Source organism: Bufo gargarizans, chromosome 4 (genome assembly GCF_014858855.1).
Source record: "Bufo gargarizans isolate SCDJY-AF-19 chromosome 4, ASM1485885v1, whole genome shotgun sequence".
NCBI lineage: Eukaryota > Metazoa > Chordata > Amphibia > Anura > Bufonidae > Bufo > Bufo gargarizans.
In genome coordinates, this window is record NC_058083.1 from 515,279,885 (window position 1) to 515,294,582 (window position 14,698).

Below are 14,698 nucleotides of genomic sequence, written 5' to 3' on the forward strand. Positions count from 1 at the left end.
CGATGGTCATCCCGTTATGACTCGCTGCTTGCCCTACGCTTTCGGTTTGTTGATGTCCTTAAAGCACTGTCTAAATTAATATTGACTTCGACCAAAAGTAAAGAGAGGGAAGAGGCCAGGGTCCTTAGGAATAAAATTGAATCTTTTGAGTTTGTCTTCCTACTTGTTCTACAGAGTAAAGTTCTGGAGCATATAAATGCAATATCAAAGGTTCTGCAGTCAGAACATATGGATCTGTGCAATGCAGCCCATTTAATTCATAATGCCATTGAAGCTCTTAGCAGCTACAGGAAGCAATTTGAAGATGCTAAAACAACAGCTATCAAACTTGCTGAGAAGTGGGGAATTCCTGCAATGTTTGTAATTAAAAGAGTGCCCAAAGTAAAGCGCCATAGTGGGGAGCTATGTTTGGACGAAAGACTGCAAGACCCAGAGAAGAGATTTAAAACTACTATTTTTTATGCTACTTTAGATGTAATAACATCCCAGTTATCAAGCAGATTTGGTAGCATGAACACTGTAGTTGAAAGATTTCGGATCATTCAGCCACGTGTGCTGGCGACTGAATCAGAGGATAACTTGTTTCAAGCTGCACTGCAATTTCAGCATTATTACCAAGATGACATATCTTCCGATTTCGCAGGGCAATTGGTTAGTTTTCGGAGCGCACTGCAAAATGAGATCTCTGAGCTCCACACAGTTAAAGATTTGGCACACCTGCTTATAATTGACAATGCTGCTTTGTCATCTACCCTACCGGATGTATGTACAGCTTTAATACTTTTCCTCACATTACCAGTGACGGTGGCATCTGCAGAAAGATCATTTTCCAAATTATCTCTGATTAAAAATTACTTGAGAAACAGCATGTCACAACAACGGCTTTCTGGCCTTGCCCTTCTAAGCATTGAGAATGAAAGAGCAAGAAAACTGGACATTCCAGCTATTGTTGACAAATTTGCTGAGTCTAAAGCGAGACGGCGCAACTTCTAGTAATATGTATTTTGCGTAAGTGAGCAGTTTGTTGGGTACAGGGAGTTATATTATCAAAGTTCATACTAACCCAGTTCAATTTATTCAACTTTGGTTGTACTAAACAGTTAACTAGTTTGGTTCTATTTTAGCTGCCTTCTTTTTGGTAACAATGATGCAGATTAATAAACAATTCTGATGTTGTTAGACTCTAAAACACAACGACCGCCTTTGAACTATTTGAATACAGCACTGGTTTCTGCACAACAAAAGCTTAATATCAAAAAGAAGGCAGATGTTACCAACATCAAAAATACTTAACATAATTACTAAATGCTACCATCTCCTTTCCTACAGTGAGAACAAATTGGTTCCTTTCTACTTGATGCCTCCTCGTTGGACCTGGCTGGTTAATTTTGATGTTTCATTTGGATTTCTGTTCTGGTTGAGAAGCACAACTCGTGCTTATTCACAATCAAATTTTGATAAGTAAAAAATTTATATAATTTTATATTTAACATATCTAATTATGCAACTTAATAAATGCTACCATCTCCTTTCCTACAGTGAGAACAAATTGGTTCCTTTCTACTTGATGCCTCCTCGTTGGACCTGGCTGGTTAATTTTGATGTTTCATTTGGATTTCTGTTCTGGTTGAGAAGCACAACTCATGCTTATTCACAATCAAATTTTGGTAAGTAAAAAATTTATATAATTTTATATTTAACATATCTAATTATGCAACTTAATAAATGCTACCATCTCCTTTCCTACAGTGAGAACAAATTGGTTCCTTTCTACTTGATGCCTCCTCGTTGGACCTGGCTGGTTAATTTTGATGTTTCATTTGGATTTCTGTTCTGGTTAAGAAGCATGACTCGTTCCTTTTCACATTCAAATTTTGGTAAGTAAAAAAATGTATATAATTTTATATTTAACATATCTAATTATGTCACTTAATAAATGCTACCATCTCCTTTCTTACAGTGAGAACAAATTGGTTCCTTTCTACTTGATGCCTCCTCGTTGGACCTGGCTGGTTAATTTTGATGTTTTATTTGGATTTCTGTTCTTGTTAAGAAGCACAACTCGTACTTATTCACAATCAAATTTCAGTAAGTAAAAAAATTTATTATATTTGAAATTCTTATCTAATTAGGCACCAAACTGACAGCCAATATTCTGTGATTATTATATTTTTTAATTGTAGGTGATTTACCAAGATATGGGTCAAGAAGCTTTATGCCTTATGTGGAGAATCTTTGTTCTGGAACGCTTTTAACATTTTTTTCTATATTTTATATGGTAACATTAAAAAAAAAAAAATTAAAACCCCTATCTCCTTCTATTTAATATTCAACTACAACACTTTCAAACCGGGAGGGGGTGGAGTCTTGGCGGGGGTGGAGTCTTGGCGGGGGTGGAGTCTTGGCGGGGGGGGCCCAATTTAAAGTTTGCCCTGGGGCCCATAGAACTCTAGTTACGCCACTGGCTACCATAGATGCCATAGAACGTGTGCATTAGTCAAACTGTAGCCGACTCTTAAAGTGGCAGAATGGCAAAGGCAAAATAGTCAGAGAAAGAGAGCCAAACCTCCTGCGATCCCTAGAGAGAAAAAAGACGCATGGTGGGAGGCCAAAGTCCAGAGCTAGAGTGCCTGCACTGCTATCCACAGAGAGACCACGTACTGCAGCCAGCTAGTTTCCCGCCACTAGGCCCAAGGTCTGCAGCAGGGTATCCAAGCCAGCGTATCGCAAGTCAGCACAAAGAATCACAAGTCAGCACAGAACATCGCAAGCAGCGTATCCAAGCCAGCACATCGCAAGTCTGCACAGAGCATCGCAAGTCAGTGCAGAGCATTGCATCATATCAAGAAAAGACACACTTCCCTTAAGATTGACATTTGTTCCTGCTCTTTAGAATAAGGTCAGAGCTTTCCTTTTATTACTTATCATTGCATATAGGCTTTGGCATAAAGAGACTTTTTTATGTTAAGAAATAAGAGACTTTAAATAAAAACAAAGGACAGTTTGTAGTACACGGACTCTAAAGCAATTAAAGTGAAAGTCATTTATTTCTGCATTTATCAATATTGCATTTAAAATAAAAGGACTCTTAATATTCGTATTGATTGTCAGTACTGCATTTAAAGTAAAATGTCTGAGCCTGGCATTACCATGCCACTGTGAGAGGATACAAAGATAGAGTAGAAGTTGAAGAGCATGAGAACCTGCTGAGGTAGAAGATTCTTTTGCAGCATTAGTCTTGCCTCAAATATAGCCCAAGCAGATGAACTAAGACATTTATCACTTGCCAGAAAACCGACCCCAAAGATGCTGGAAAATTTGGAGCAAGAAGCAGCACTGAAAGGAAAAAAGTTCGCCAGAATGTATGAGAAGTGGAAATCCTACAAGACATTCGTAGAATGCTAAAGCAATTAAGTATAAAAAGGAACTTGAGCGATATGGTACAGACGGAAGAAGAATCTAAATCAGAGCTTATGGCAGCATATGTCAACCTGCGGTCACTTACGACACCTTCCCAGGATATTGTAAGGAATATGGACACATGTACTGCGGTCACTAAAGATTTAGTAAAGCTCATGAGAGAACTATCAGCTGCAGAAAACTTTGATGAAGTTAAAGCAAGAAGTAGAATGAATGAGCTTTTTATGAGAGACTATGCTAGGTCCTTCGGGGGAACCACAATCTCTAGTGTGACTTTCTTCGCTAGCAGAAGTGCCACCCACATATCAGAGTCCTCAAATACTTCAGCCAAAAGAAAGGAATTAGCTGAACAACTTGCTGTCAAGAAAGCAGAATTTGAGATGGAAGCTGCCATCGAGGCACAGCGTCAACAGATGGCTGAAAAGCAAGCTGAAAAGGATGCACAACGCCATCAGATGGAAGCTGAAATGGAGGCACAGTGCCATCAGATGGAAGCTAAAATGGAGGCACAGTGCCATCAAATGGAAGGTGAATTGAAAAGTCTGGAAAGGCAGAAAGAAGATCATAGAAGCCAGACTCAGAATACATGAGGAGGATACGAGTCAGAGTAGTCATACTAAATCTGTACTAAGTGAAGAAAAAGACTCCTACTTTACTTCATATGCCCAGGAGAATGGAAGGAAATATCCTGCATGTAGTGAAGAAATAAGCTATTATAATTCCATCCCTGCTCAAAAACAAAGAGAGGCCTAGTCCAGTGTTAGAAAAAAGGTGTGTGAATTTACCCTCTATATCTACCGGAAAAGATGAAAAAAAGGACTCACCTAATTCAGAACTAATTGAGAAAATTGAACCGGATGATTCTATTCCTAGATGCCACGGCAATGCTCAGGAGAATGTTACAACCATTGTCCCAGAAAGACCACAGAGAACAGTCCTAGCTAGACTTCCCGTTCTGGAACCTACTGTATTTTCAGGAGACATGCTGAAGTTCATAGAGTGGAAGGGAAGTTTTGAGATGATCATTGAGCATCATTGCTTCAGTCCAGTTGACAAGTTATTCTACCTTCAGAGATATGTTGGTGGAGAAGCCAAGGAAGTTCTTGAAGGTAACATATAGAAAAGACGAAGAAGCTGAAATTGAATGCAAGATATGGTCATCCTTTCTTAGTACAAAGAGCCTTTAGAAAGAAACTGAATAACTGGCCTAAAATAGGTCCTAAAGAACACTTCAGACTCCAAAGGTATGGTGACTTCCTGCAAGCATGCAGCAATGCCATCCCACATGTTCAAGGACTGGAAGTACTGAACGACTATCTAAAAAAAACACAGGATGCTAAATAAGCTACCTGAAGAAGTGGCTTCTAGATGGAATTGCTATGTGACTAAACAGTTAGATCTAGGTAAGAACTTCCCAAGTTTTAAAGAGTTCTCTGAGTTCGTCAATGAGGAAGCACAGATAGCATGTAATCCAGTAACATCATCTTATATCTTAAAATCCTTCGAAGAAAGGCCTGCAAGAGAGATAAGACGTGCAAGAACAACTAGCTTTGCAACCAACGCAGCAGCTAAAGGTCCAGATACCTACGAGAGCAAGCCCAAAGTCATTACTGGGATCAGTAGAGAGACAGAACCAACAAATCTTTAGACTTCCTTCAAGTGTATGTTCTGTGGAGAGAACCACTCCATACATAAGTGCCAACAATTGAAGGAGAAGTCACAAGAAGAAAAGAACAAAATTGTGCTGGATAACCAACTGTTTGGGATGGCTTAGAAAAGGCTAAGGAGTGTAAGAAAAGGACCACATGCAGCGTTTGCAAAGGATGCCATCCTACACCACTACATGAAGAACGTCCTAATAAAGATAAATCCTCAATACCTAAAGATACTGAGGAAGGAAAGAAAGTATCAGTATTCTCTTGCAGAGTGAGGGAAGGAGAAAGCAATGACACATCAATGGTTGTACCAGTGTACATATTAAATCCTAAAAGAAGGTATATGCCTATGCGCTACTGGATGCCCGGAGTGATGTCACCTTCATTGATCAACAAATCTGCAAGAAATTACAAGTGGCTACAGAACCAGTGAAGCTCAAACTCACTACAATGACGGGGAGAGACACATTAGTGAACAGTCAAAGGGTCAAAGGACTGAGAGTTAGAGGACTTCATTCAAACGGCACATTAGATCTACCTCCAGCTTATACAAAAGACGATATACCTCTAGATCAAGATCGCATACCTACCTGTCAAACAGCCAATGAACTAAGGAAAGAGTACTTAGCCAATTTTATGCTAAGAAGTAACTGGCAAACACCCATAAGAAATGTCCAAGTTGGTGACATAGTGTTAGTGAAAGAAGAATTACCTAGAAGTCAATGGAAATTGGCATAAGTTCAAAAGGATGAAGACAAACTAGTAAGAAGAGTTGTTTGTAGGACCACTGAGGAAGGGGGTCAGGAATAGACCCCGAAACGCGCCTGGTTACAGGAGACCCGCACATCAGCTGATGGACATATTTTTTTTTCATTGACTTTGTTCATGGACATTCATCGATGCAATATCTATTATAATTGATACCAGCCTCGCCTCCCATTATCCATACATGTGACGCCGAGATTTAAAACACCTGTTTAAAATAGAACCGGAGATGTCCCTTTAGAAACTGCAGTAGCCGGAGATCCCGCACAAAGAAACAGCGGCACATTGAAACAACATACTGAAGCGACAAACGTCCCAAGACCATCATGCTGCAGTAGCTGACAACTCCTAGACAGGTACCTCTGTATACAACACTGCAGCCACGTGGGCACTGCAGCCACGTGGGACGCCACTGTGAGCGCAGGTTGAATACTGCATTATTTTCTATTAACCATACGACAAGGTGAAATATACTACGTGTGTACCCTAGAGTTGTATCATATCATGATACAACTCTAGGGTATCATGAGAGACACATTAGTGAACAGTCAAAGGGTCAAAGGACTGAGAGTTAGAGGACTTCATTCAAACGGCACATTAGATCTACCTCCAGCTTATACAAAAGACGATATGACCTCTAGATCAAGATCGCATACCTACCTGTCAAACAGCCAATGAATAGGAGCGCCTATCTGTCATATCTCATGAAATGTCCACGCTGAAGGAGTTTGGTGTTGGAGTGTTGATAGGTTACGATTGTCCCGAAGCCTTGGTACCAGGAAAAGTAATGACAGGAGGAAAGGGTGAACCCTACGCCTTTCAAACTGATCTAGGATGGGTGTTGTTGGAGAAAAACAGCAGATCGCAGACTCAAGATAGGTGACAGGATTGCGTCATCGAATATCTGTCCAAGAGTTACCAACTGTAAGTCCGGCAAAAGTAATCAAGATCCTTGAATCCGACTTTGCAGACATAAGTTCTAAAGAAAATAGTGTATCCCAAGAAGACAAAGTTCGTGCACACTCTAGAAGAAAGTATTCCACAGAATCAACAAGGTCATCTTGAAATGCCCTTACCTTTTAGAGAACGACCTCGTCTGCCAAATAACAGAAATCTTGCCCTAGCAAAATTGAAATGTTTGATGAAAAAGATGGGAAGATATCCCAAATTCAAGTAGGATTATTTGAAAATTCATGGAAGGCATCCTCTAATAAGGACATGCAGAAAAAGTTAATAACCAACCTAAAGAATGAGTAATGTGGTACATCCCACATCAAGGTGTTTACCAGATAAGATTAGAGTAGTATTTAATTGCAAAAACTCACTGAAAAAAGTGGCCTAAACGGTTAAAAATGCTCCAAACACAGACACTGTAGTGTGTCTATAACCTGGGGAGCAAGTTGTCCAAACGTTGAGCACTGCTGCCAAGTGTCAAGATGACATACTTGAAAGACTAGCCAGATGTTCAAAATGGAATACAGTCATAAATGTGGTAGCTCGAATTCAACGTTTGGCAAAGGGAATCAGAAAAAAGGAATTGTTGAATGCAGAAGAATGAAAGCTGAAGAACCAGTCATAAGACTCATTCAACAGAGATTCTACAGTGAAGAGTTGAAGAGATTTAGGCAAGAACCTAAAGGGCTTCCACACAACCACCCATTGTACAAGCTTAATCTTGTTCTGCAGTATGGTATACTGAAGGTGGGAGGGAGACTGAGTTTTTGTCTTTATGTGTATGGAATGTGCCACTTTACTTTGTTGGTAACATTCTTTTGCACCTGGTAGCCTCTGTGTCACATGGTCTGTTGTGGGTGCGGCTCACAGCTTTATCCTACCTCACAGTACATTGGTGATACCACTATGGAGGCATGTGAGAGTCTGGCTGTGAGTTGGTTTCTAGCACTGTTCAGACCCTGTTCACACACCACGGACAGTTGAGTGGTAGGACCCTATGCGTGCTGAGACACCGAGATGTGGTGCATGAGAGGCTCCTATATGTTCCTCACTGGAAGATATTGGCATAGTTCTCAGCTTTTAACATCGGCTTGAGAAATTAGGTAGTATTGTCAGTTGCGTATCATTTTGGTGCATTTTTTGCAGTGATTTGTGTAGTATTTAATTGCTCAGCAAAGTACGATGGTGTTGCATTGAATGATCATCTACTAAAAGAACCAGATCTTACAAACGCTCTGCCTGGAGTACTCTGCAGATTCAGAAAGTATCCCGTAGCGGTCATGTGTGATGTTGAAAAGATGTTCCACTAGTTTCATGTGAAGAATGAAGATAGACACTTCCTGAGGTTTCTATGGTGGGCGGATGGAGATACAGATACCGAGTCAGCAGAATACAGAATGAAAGTACACTTGTTTGGAGCATCATCATCTCCAGGTTGCGCCGATTATGGTATGAAGTACCTGGCCAATCAGAATGAAAAGGATTGCCCATCAGCAGCAAATTTTCTGAACAAAAACTTTTATGTAGATCATGGTCTCATAAGTCTAGAGTCTACAGAATCTGCAATCAAACTAGTGAAAGAAAGGCACGAGTTATGCGGAAGAGGAAACCTGCGCCTTCACAAATTCATCTCAAACAACAGAGAGGTACTGGAATCCATCAGTGACTCTAAACGTGCAGCAACAATGAAGAATGTAGATCTCAATTATGATCATCTCCCAGTTTAGAACGTACTTGGATTGGTATGGAATGTAGAGAATGACAAGTTCTTCTTTGAAGTATCTATTGAAGATAAAATTGCAACTAGACTAACCATTCTTTCCGCAGTGGCTTCTATATTTGATCCATTGGGATTCTTGGCCCCAGTAATCCTCAGAGCAAAATAAATACTACAAGAATTATGCAGACAGAAGTTGGGATGGGATGAGCCCATACCTGAAAATTTGAGGCCAAGGTCGGAGAGTTGGATAAGAGACCTGCAAAACTTGAGAGAAGTTTGGATACCCAGATGTTTTGTACGTCATGATTTCGGAAAGTGCAAGAAAATAGAACTTTATAATTTTTCAGATGCCAGTAGTTATGGTTATGGTCAGTGCTCCTACATCAGAGTAATAGGAGAAAAAAAGATACACTGTTCCCTGGTTATAGGGAAGGCCAGAGTTGCACCTACCAGTATTCAGACAATACCAAGACTTGAATTGACAGCAGCTGTTGTTTCAGCATCAGTAAGCAAGTTTCTGAGAGAAGAATTAGAATTGGAAATAGATGAAGAATATTTTTGGACAGACTCACAAGTTGTCCTAGGATACATAAACAACGAAGCTCAAAGATTCCATATCTTTGTTGCCAACAGAGTTGAGAAAATTCAGGAAATAACAAATCCGGAACATTGGCATCACATTGACACAAAGCATAACCCAGCAGATCCAAGAGGCCTGAATGTAACAGAATAGAACATTTCATTTTGGTTCACAGGCCCAGAGTTCCTTTGGGAAAAGGAAATCACACCCAGTAAAGGTTACACAGAATTGTCTATGGGTGGTCCAGAAGTAAAAGTTGTACAAACATTGAGCAAGATGACATACTTGAAAGACTAGCCAGATGTTCAAAATGGAATACAGTCATAAACGTAGTAGCTCGAATTCAACGTTTGGCAAAGGGAATAAGAAAGAAGCAATTGTTGAATGTAGAAGAAAGAATGAAAGCTGAAAAATATGGTATACTGAAGGTGGGAGGGAGACTGGAAAATGCATCGTGACCTAGCAGAGTGAAGAATCCAGCAATTCTACCCAAAAACTACCTTCACAAGATTGATTATTGATCACTACCACAACATATACTTGCATCAAGGAACAAGCTTTACACAAAGCTGTTTGAGAGAACATGGTTACTGTATTGTGAAAGGAAGCAAAGTTATAGTAAAGTATATAAGTAAATGTGTAGTCTGCAGAAAGGCACGTAGACCTACCGAAGAGCAAAGAATGGCAGATTTACCGGCAGATTGTGTAAACCCATCACCACCATTTCTTTATAGCGGAATGGATTGTTTTGGCCCATTCATCACCAAACAGAACCGCAAGGAGTACAAGATATATGGACTAATATTTACATGTCTGAGTTCCAGAGCGATTCACCTGGAAATGTTAGACGATATGTCAACTGACGCATTCATCAATGCCTTGAGATGTTTTATAGCCATTAGAGGTACCGTCAGAGAGCTTAGATCTGACCAAGGATCTAATTTTGTAGGAGCAAAGAATGAATTAAAGAAAGCTCTAAAAGAGATCGATAAAAGAAAAAGTAACTGAGTATTTGTTACAGAAACAGTGTGATTTTCATATGAATGCTCCACATGCAAGCTATACAGGAGGAGTTTGGGAAAGACAAATCAGAACTGTGGGAAATATGTTAAGTTCAGTGTTAAAACAGAAAGCCGGAAGAATAGATGATGCTTCACTTAGGACCCTATTCTATGAAGTAATGTCTATTGTTAACAGTCGTCCACTTACAGTTGATAACATCAATGATCCAACAAGTTTGCACCCTTTAACTCCCAACCATCTACTTTATCTTAAGTCTGATTGCATGCAGCCACCACCTGGTAAGTTCACCAAAGAGGATTTATATGCTAAAAGGAGATGGCGAAGAGTTCAATATATATCAGAACAGTTTTGGAATAGATGGAGGAAAGAATACTTAGCCAATCTTATGCTAAGAAGTAACTGGCAAACACCCAGAAGAAATATCCAAGTTGGTGACATAGTGTTAGTTAAAGAAGAATTACCATCCTTCAAAAGGATGAAGACAAAAAGTTGTTTGTAGGACCACTGAGGAAGGGGGTCAGGAATAGACCCCAAAACGCGTCTGGTTACAGGAGACCCGCACATCAGCTGATGGACATATATTTTTTTCGTTGACTTTGTTCATGGACATTCATCGATGCAATATCTATTATAATTGATACCAGCCTCGCCTCCCATTATCCATACATGTGATGCCGAGATTTAAAACACCTGTTTAAAATAGAACCGGAGATGTCCCTTTACTGCTACTGCAGTAGCCGGAGATCCCGCACAAAGAAACAGCGGCACATTGAAACAACATACTAAAGCGACAAACGTCCCAAGACCATCATGCTGCAGTAGCTGACAACTCCTAGACAGGTACCTCTGTATACAACACTGCAGCCACGTGGGACGCCACTGTGAGCGCAGGTTGAATACTGCATTATTTTCTATTAACCATACGACAAGGTTAAATATACTACGTGTGTACCCTAGAGTTGTATCATATCATGATTGGTCATCATAATATCTCTGTGCTACTTATATAACCCTGCTTTATTGCTACTCAATTACGGGAGTGAAAACAAGTGCGACTCACACTTGATATTATAGATACCACAAGAGACATCTAATTATTTATCTATTTATTTATTCTCTGGATCGGACAGTATTTGAATACCGACGCTGCTATAATCATCACACATCGGGGATCCAATATACGCTTACCGCTACCCACCTTTTTACGCTGTCGTTATGTATTTTTATGTATGATCACATATCATTACTATTTCACTATAGGTATTGCTCAATTTTATATATTGTCTTATTCTATGCATTTAGCACACACAATGTGCCTTTTTAAATAATAAACTACTCAGGTGTTTTGCAGACAATTTGTCTTCTATAGCCCAGGTGGCGAGTGCTCAGCCTCAACCAACACCATAGTAAGAAGAGTGTTGTTACAAATAGGAGACTCAAAACTTGACAATAAAGGAAAACATCTCACTACTCCACTCAAGTTGGAACATCCTATACAGAAGTTAGTTGTTCTACTTGAGAGTGCTAAAAGACATTTAAGAAGTGAGAACCTGATGGAAAATTCCTCAAATTCATGTTCAAGTCCTACCACTAAGAACATAGAATTATAGGTAATTTTGGTGGGAGTGAGACCTGTCCTAGGTTGCTAGTATAGCCTATATATGTATATAGCTAGACCTGCTAATAGCCTTAATACAGTTCCTATGTTTATGTGTTAAAGACAAAAGCAGAGTTATTTATTATGACATCATGTTTTGGATGTCATGTAACTGTTATATTGTGTTCACAGAAGCAGAAAAAGATAATATGCCTTTAAGATTCATTTTGTAATGTAAGGTAGGCTCAGTGACACAGCAGAAACAACAGAAAGCATAGTGTTAATCTGTTGTTGCTGGGCAGAAGTCTAGACCAATCACAGCCAGCTTCTCATAATGAAAGAGTTTTCACCAATCACAGCCAGCCTGTCTGGGAATTCCACCAGCATCTGCTGCTAGAATCATTATTCACCAGAGACAGGAGCTGAAGAGACATTCACTCCACTGAGAGCGGAGTTTTATGGGACCAAGAGGCCAAAATAGTTTCAGCATTTGCAAACCACAAAGTTCACAAATTCAATTGCAACCAATCTGCAAATAGTCACTAACGGCATACTGCAAGTGAACTATTAGTTAGACCTCAGATATACCTCTCAGAGAGATCATAAAGTGCTTAAATAACTTAAAGTGACAGTACAGATACTGAAGAGAGAAATATTTCCACCATTTTATGTTGAATGACCAGATTGAACAGTTGAACCACCATCTTATATATACCGCCATTTTGTGATATCTTTTCAACACGTGTTTTGTACATGGACTACCTGCTGCGGAGGCAGCAGTGTTATATATAAAGAAAAGTTGAAGTTAATAAAGTTATTTGAAGCATTTGGCGTGCTCTTTAAACCTACTGTTTCCATAGAATGGCGCTAGAAGAATTACAGAGTAATAGATAGTCTGGTTAGAGAGTCAGAGATATCAAAATTCTTCTAATGCCACAGTGCAAAAGGCACTTCATAGTGCCATACATGGGGATTGCAGGGTCCATCCCTCCAACTCACTTCACAGGCAAGGTTGCTCCAGGGACTATATTTTCGGGGTTCACTAGTTTCGGACGCACAAGGGTGATTTCTGCTCCAGTATCTCGGAGACCAATAGTGACCAGGTGTCACAACCAGACAGCTGAGAAGCTCTGACAGAAGCCTTTCAGAACCTCCTCCTTGATTTTTCTTTGTTTTGAATTTCAGTTCCTCATCTCATTAGCCTCTCTCAGCTGTCATGTAGTTGGACTGATTGCATCCCTTTAAATTCCTCCCCATAATGCATTAGTGTGCGGCTTATACAACTTCCTGGAGTGTGTGTGCATGCTGATCCTATTTTCCAGCCTTCTACAAGATAAGTGCTGTACATTTATTTGTGATTTTCTGTTTGCTGGATCCCAGGTGACCCTGACTCCCTTCGTGTCTAGTGTAGGGAGCCGGTGGTCATGTCCCCTCACTATTGTAGGGTGTTCAGGTGGTATATAGTCGAGGTACGTGGATATGCGATCATCCACCATTGGGATTTTTGCATAGGCTGAGCAAGCAGGGAGAGTGCCAGGTCTTATGCAGGGGTCTCCCTTTTGTTCCTTAGTTTTGGATCCAGTGAGTCATATATTCATTTTGCATTGTCTTGTTTCCTGTACACCTTCCGTGACACCAGGTTACAGACGGTGACGGATTGCAGGTGATCAGCATTCCTGCCCTCTGTTCTCGTGACAAATAGGACAGTCGAAGTTGATAATGGGCTTCCTATTATGGGATAATGGGCTTCCTATCCCATTTAGTAGCAGGTAAAACATCTGCAGGGATCTGTAAAAACAGGCCTAGTTCCCGGGGCCGATGGGTCTGCCAGGGGCAGGACTACCTCCAAGCTCTCACTCTGCGCACACCACACACTCAGGCTGCAAAGTGAGAGTAGATCACCCCCAAACACGCACAGACCCAACACCCCAAACACCAGCTACCATCACCGAGTTTGACAAAAGTCAGAAACGTTGCACCATCCACGTATAAACGCTCTGCTCAGCAATCACACAGTCAGACTTATAAAGAAAATATTTTATACACAGAAATAGTGCAGTGCTTACAAAAACAGATGTAAAATGAGACAAAGTAAAAATGACATAAAAAAGAGTAAGAGTAAGAGTAAAAAAAAAAAAAAAAGGGTAAAAACAGTAATAAGAACTTACTGCCCCGGGAAAAGGGGAAGAAATGGCTACTCGCCAGCTCGGCTGTGACTCCCACACAGTGTAACAACTAAAATATGTCCATGCACCATTTTTATAGAACCAGGATTGGTTTCCAGTTTCCGGTCAGCCCAGTCATTGACTAACCAAATCCCAGTTCTTCCTTTGGGGGGCAATTAATAAGCGGAGTGGAGAGGATTGAATATTGAAATCACTTTGTTTTAAAGTTTTCAAATCTTGCTCCAAAATGAGTCCCCTTCCTCCAGTATCCAGGTTAGCAGGGGGGAGAGCAGATGCTTCTTTGAGGGTAGTACCTGGCAGCTAGAGGTGTTAGATATGACGGGAACATGAGGAGAACTGTCCATCTGCATCTCTTGTAGTTGGCAGAGGCACAGCCTGCCCGTCTCCACCCTGCTGGGATAGAATGGAGGCATCAAAGCAGTCAGCTATTTGGTGAATGACCCTTATATCCAGCAGAAATCACACCTTATACAACAGAAACACAACTCATATAATTCAATAATAGCTACTACAAGTATGTACCCCCAACATCATATTTATGACACGGGGGCATAGATAAAAGTAGGAATAGGCTAGTTAGTTTTAGATTACATTAGTACATCGCTAATGTCAGCTAGTTTGATAGGGTTAATTCTGATGACAGAAACCCTTTATCTCGGTAGGTTCTGGGACAATTTCTTATCATCTAAAGAATAAAAAGACATAGGCCCAAAATGCTGATATTTATTAACAAATGGTAACATGTTTGATATAGTTATATAAAGTCTAAGGGAAACATGTGACGGATCACCTGATTAC

General features: G+C 40.2%; 1 long non-coding RNA gene across 1 annotated transcript; it reads left to right on the forward strand.

Annotated features, from left to right (window-relative positions):
* The first annotated feature begins 1,534 nt into the window (after positions 1 to 1,534).
* On the forward strand, positions 1,535 to 2,293 carry LOC122933682. The gene is made up of 4 exons (XR_006388531.1): positions 1,535 to 1,667; positions 1,750 to 1,877; positions 1,961 to 2,088; positions 2,184 to 2,293. It is a non-coding gene; the product is annotated as an uncharacterized LOC122933682 (long non-coding RNA).
* The last annotated feature ends 12,405 nt before the right edge of the window (positions 2,294 to 14,698 follow it).